Raw genomic sequence first — 6,000 nt, forward strand, 5'->3', positions numbered from 1 at the left:
ACTCTGGATAAGACTGCTAAATGCCAAAAATGTAAAAATGTAAATGTAAAATGCAGGAAACTTTTTCTCCAAATTGGCCAGACAAAAGAGCCTGAGCCATATGGCATTTTCACAAGAGAATGCCAATGAGAATGCTCTCAGTCTCCTTCCTCAAGGTGGGGCAAGGGGAGACTTTTCCCAACTATTATATCCACCTTTGTGTGTGTCTGTCTTCCCTGTGTTCCAGGTTTTGCATCTAACTCACCAGTGTTCCCATCCCTGATTCATACCAGGTTTTCCAGTGAGCTGAGGACCATATAAAAGGAAAATGAAGGGAAGAAGGGCTCATCTTAGGGCTCATTAGAGAAGAGATGGCTGCTAGTGCTTTGACTTGTGGCTGTATTTTTATATTGTGAATCCTTCGATTTGTGTGTATGACTTTGGCTTTGGAACCCTCAGAGGTTATCCTGCACTTATCATGCACACCGGGTTAACATCGAGTCTTACAGATAGTCTTCAGAGGAGCCTATGCAGTATGATTCTGCATGTCTGACTCCTGAGGAGAGACTTAGATGCATCCAAGATGGTCTTTGCCTTTACTATGGTGAGACAGGACACATAATTCGTGAATGTCGGGAGTGACACCGTTCTACGCCGATTAAGGGAGTACGCGGAAAACCCACTTTACGAGCTAATGCGGGGAGTCATCCAATGAAAAGGTTGGTATGGAGTTCTTTCACTATCTCAGTCTCCATCTTTTCTCAGTCTTCTCCTTGCGTGTTTTCAGCACTACTAGACTCTGGGGCGGAAGGGAATTTCATCCACAATTACCTCGTTCAAGACCTGGGGATTCCCGTGGTGCCCCTATCCAGAACATAACGAGTAGCTGCCCTAGACGGTGCTCTAGCAGGCATTGGATCCATAACACACAGAACAAAGCCCATCCTTCTGGCTACCAATGCTCTCCCTTCAGAACGCCTTTCTTTTCTGGTTATTAAGTCGTTGGAAGTACCTATAGTCCTGGGCCTGCCCTGGTTAAAACACCACAATCCACATATCTCTTGGGTGGATCAGGAGATCATTTCCTGGTCGCTGTACTGCATCCAAAATTGTCTTAGTCTTTCAATGCCTAGGATCCATGCCACAACTATCGAAAGCCTGGAGTTCCCCAAGAGTACCAGGTTCTCATGTTCAGCAAAGAAAGAGCTACTCAACTTCCCCCTCACTGATCGTATGACTGTGGCACAGATGACTAGAAGGAGCAATACTACCCAAAGTGCGTGTTTACCAACTTACTCAGGAGGAGGAGTGGGCAATGGAGACCTATATAAAAGAGGTTCTGGAACAGGGCTTTATACAACCTTCCACCTCTCCCATTGCCTCTGGTTTCTTTTTCATCAAAAAAGGGACAGAGGTCTGTGACCAAATCTCCAAACGGTACGCTTACCCTTTACCTCTGGTTCTGGTCGCACTGGAACAACTTAGAGATGCACAATACTTTACAAAATTGGGTTTAAGAAGTGCCTACAACTTGAACAGGATCAAGAGGGGAGATGAGTGGAAGATGGCCTTCATCACTACAAGGGGGCATTACAAATAGTGTCGCTGTTCCAGGCATTCGTTAACGACATCCTGCGGGAGTATATCGCAAAGTTTGTCATTGCCTATATGGATGACATTCTTATTTATTTCCCAGACCTCGAATCCCACATCAAGCATGTACGTTTGATACCACAGTGTTTACTTGACCACCAGCTGAGCGTTAAAGGTGAGAAATGCAAGTTCCATCATCAATCAATCTCATTTCTAGGGTATGAGATTAGTCATAGCACTATAACGATGGACGATAGGAAGATTGAGGCTGTTCTCCAGTGGCCAATACCCACAACTATAAAGAAGTTGCAGAGCTTCCTAGGTTTCGCCAACTTCTATCGTCGCTTCATCAGAAACTTCAGAAGAGTGGCTTCTCAGCTCAACTCAAACTGCTCAGCTCAAAGGGGGTGCTACTAAATTACGTTGGACTCCAGAAGCAGAACAGTCTGTCAGCCAACTCAAGAAGGCTTTCACTAGAGCACCTGTTCTTAAGTACCCTGATCCCTCTGCCCACTTTGTAGTAGAAGTAGACACATCTGAGGTCGGTGTGGGGGCGGTACTGTCTCAGGGAACTGAGGATTCCAAGTTGCATCCAGTGAATTTTTACTCTCACAAACTAACACCAGCAGGGCGTAACTACAGCATAGGAGAAAAGAAGCTCTTAGCAGTAGCTCTGGAGGAGTAGAGACACTGGCTTGAGGGAACTAACCATCCTTTCCTAGTCCTCACTGACCATAAAAACTTGGAATACATGCGTGCCAAATGTCTCAATTCTCGTCAAACCTGCTGGTTTATTTTTTTTTCTCACGGTTTGACTTTTCAATTACTTACTGTCCAGGCTCTCGCAACATTAAGGGTGATGCCCTATCACGTATGCACCTGGGGGAAATGGGTGCCGAAGATGCCATACACCATTCTCCCTACACAGATAAAAGTCACGTCAATAAGGTGGGAGATTGATGAGGAAATTGAGGAGCTACTGACAGACACAGAGATCCCTGTGGAATGTCCAGAGAGTAAACTCTTTGTACCCATTAAATGTCACGATAAGTTATTAACCTGGGTACACTATCCCTGGCAACTGGACATCCTGGGGAGACCCGCACATTGCAACTGCTGTCAAACCAGTATTGGTGGGAGTCACTAGTCCCTGCTCATGAGGTAAGTTCATGGCACTCCCAGTGCCTGAACGACCTTGTACACACATAGCAATTGACTTCATTACTAACCTGTCTGAATCTTTCAGTCACACCACCATTCTTACAGTAATTGATTGGTTTTCACGGGGAGTTCACTTTATTCCCATTTCCTGTCTGCCCACAGCTTTCCAAACTGTGGAAGCCCTCTTTAATAACGTTTTCCGCAACTTTGGCATCCCGGAGGATATCTTATCGGATCGAGGCACCCAGTTTATGTTGCAGGTCTGGTCTGCATTTTCCAAGCACTTGTGACTGAATCTTACATCCAGCTATCACCCTCAATCTAATGGCCAATGTGAGAGAATGATTCAGGAAGTGGACAAGTTCTTGAAAATGTACTGTTTCAACCATCCTACCAACTGGTCCAGTTATCTCATTAGGGCAGAAATGGCGCAAAATTCGCTTATAAGCTCGACCAAGGGTATGACTCCCTTCAAGTGCATCCTTGGCTGTCAACCCCCCATGGCCCCTTGGACCACAACATGGATGGAGATACGGGCAGTGGACATATGGATAAGATGCAGTGAGGGAGTGTGGGAGGAGACACACCAACACATCGAACGGGTGTTGTAGAGATGCAAAGAAAAGGCAGACCATCACCAAGGGGTGGCTCTGGTCTACAAGCCAGGAGACAGAGTGTGGCTATTCATGAAAGACTTGTGATGCACTGGGATGTGTTGTAAACTAAGTCCGAAATACATAGGTCCTTTCAGGATAGTGAAACAGCTTAACGAGGTTACATACCAGCTCGACTTACCCTCTCATTACCACATCTCACGTGCTTTCCATGTTTCCCTTCTCAAACCTGCATTGCAAAGTCATTGTAGGACCCCTTGATGACGTTTTGCTCGGCGTCAAGCCTCCCCCATCCATAGACTTCGGTGGGCCTCCAGTTTATGTTGTTCACCAGATCATGGACTCTCAGAGGTGAGGGGGCAGTCTTCAGTATCTGGCAGACTGGGAGGGCTATGGTCCTGAGGAGCAGAGCTGGGTCCTGGCCAAGGATGTCCTGGATAAGGGCATGCTCGCCGATTACGACCAGTGTTTCCCCGATAGGCCTGCTCCTCATTCCAGGGTTAACCTCACAGCGTGTTCTCCTCTGGTCGCATCTCTGGTATGTTTGAATGTGTAGAACCTGCTTTTCAACCCTTTATTTTCCAAGGTTGTCTATCTCATGATGATGAGGGACAACGGCCAATCACGGGATTAAGGGATACTGGTACTGCTGTATCACTTATTTTGGAAAGCGTGTTGCCACTGTCATCAGATACAAACAGTGGTAATGACGTGTTGGTGCATTATGAGTATTATGAAGCTCCCTGTACATGATCTGTTCCTACGCTCAGGTGTATATTCAGGGCTAGCTAAAGTGGCGACACACCACGGACAGTCAGTTTGAATTGCATCATTCATTTTAGGTAATGACATAGCTGGTGATATGGTGTTCCCTGTGCCTGAGGTAATGGCGAATCCTGTGGAGGTTAGTGAGTCTGCACAAGAGGTATTATGCACATTTCCTGCTTGTGTTTTGACCCGTGCTCAAGCATGGAAACCCGGTATCTCTTCCTTTCAGGGGAAACACTTCATGTGTGATGTGATGCCCCTGTGTTTGCAGGGCCTAAAGAAAACGTTGTGCCTCTTGTTCCTGATCTGGATCCGGAGATGCCAGATCTCATGACACAAAAAGAGTTCTGTACTACCTTTGGTCTACCTTAAATGTATCCAATGAAATAGAAGGACTAATTTCCTTTCAAACCTATTTGCCAAAGTAACATGCGAGTTAAATATCCAACACTTCTCCAGTGCATATCACCCTGAGTCTCAAGGTGAGTTGGAAAGGTTCCATCAGACTTTTAAAAAATATGCTGTGGTCTTACTGTGCTGAGTATGATAAAAATTGGGATGAAGGTGTTCCTCTGCTCCTTTTTGCTATCTGTAACACGATTCAAGAGTCTTTGGGGTTCAGCCCTACTGCATTGCTTCTCGGACGCACAGTGTGCGGTCCACTGAAAGTTTTATATATTCAGTGGTTGTCATCTAGTCCCAAGATTAGTGTTCCCCTTTGTGATTTCACTGCTAAATTATGTAATCGAATGCACTTTAGAAAACTTGCCAAATGCAATCTTAGTGACTCTCTATGAAGCTATGGAGGCAATATATGACCAAAAGGCTGTCGGTCATTCTTTTGAGGTTGGTGACATAGTATTGGCCCTTTTGCCTACGTCAGAATCTTTCTTGAGTACAGGCTTTGCAGGCCCCTATTTGATAGAAAAAAAGATTCTCCCTTATCCATTGTTTTGGCTACCCCGATCTTAGACAAAAGAAGCATATGCGCATATATCAATTTGTTAAAGCCCTATGCTCAGAATGTGTTGGTCTCCTCTATTTCCTTGTGATCATCAAGGTATGGCTGGTTTTTACCAATGTTTTTGTAGAAATTTTCTGTAATTGTGACACCACTAACATACTCTGTGAGAAAGTTCTCTTTTTGCCAGGATGCTTCATGCTATCAAAGTGTTATTATTCCATACTCCTGTTCTTGCAGTGCCTGACTTCTTGCGTCCATTTATATTAGAGGTTGAGTCTAGTGGCTAAGGCACTGGTGCTGTCCTCATGCAGGATGCCCAAGGCTTAGAACACCCGGTGTTATTTCTCAAAGTAATTTGTAAAGCACCAATTGGTGTACAGTACCATAGAAAAAGAGACACTTGCACTGCAGAAATTTGAAGTCTATATTGGCGGAAGTTCTCAGCCGATTCCGGTATATACTGACCATAATCCCTTGGTCTTTTTTAGCCATATGGCAAATACAATATGAGGATATGGCAAATACAATATGAGGAATGAAGGAATGATGCAGTGATCCTAGGCATGTAGCCTGAACAGGTAGCTAAGCCTGCAACTGTGGAGACTAGAATGTTAAGTGATGCAGCTAAAGTACCTGTGGAGTCTGATCCAAAAAGAGTGTATCCTCTTATGCACAGTTAAATGAAGGTTGAAGAGAAAATTCAGTCTCCAAAGATTGATATGTTAAGGCTACAAAAGGAAGCATCTATTGAGGATTGTTGTGCATCTGTATCCTGTATGAATGTAGGCAGGAGAGGGCTTCCTTCAGCACTGATGTTCGTTCTGTCAAGCCAGACCTGGTGTAATAAGATTCTACAGAAGCTAGGTATGGGTGTCCCTTCCACAGGTGGATCTTAAACACAAGATGATGAAAAAAAACCTT

The sequence above is a fragment of the Electrophorus electricus genome, chromosome 14 (genome assembly GCF_041902795.1).
Source record: "Electrophorus electricus isolate QZ-2024a chromosome 14, ASM4190279v1, whole genome shotgun sequence".
NCBI classification, from domain to species: Eukaryota; Metazoa; Chordata; class Actinopteri; order Gymnotiformes; family Gymnotidae; genus Electrophorus; species Electrophorus electricus.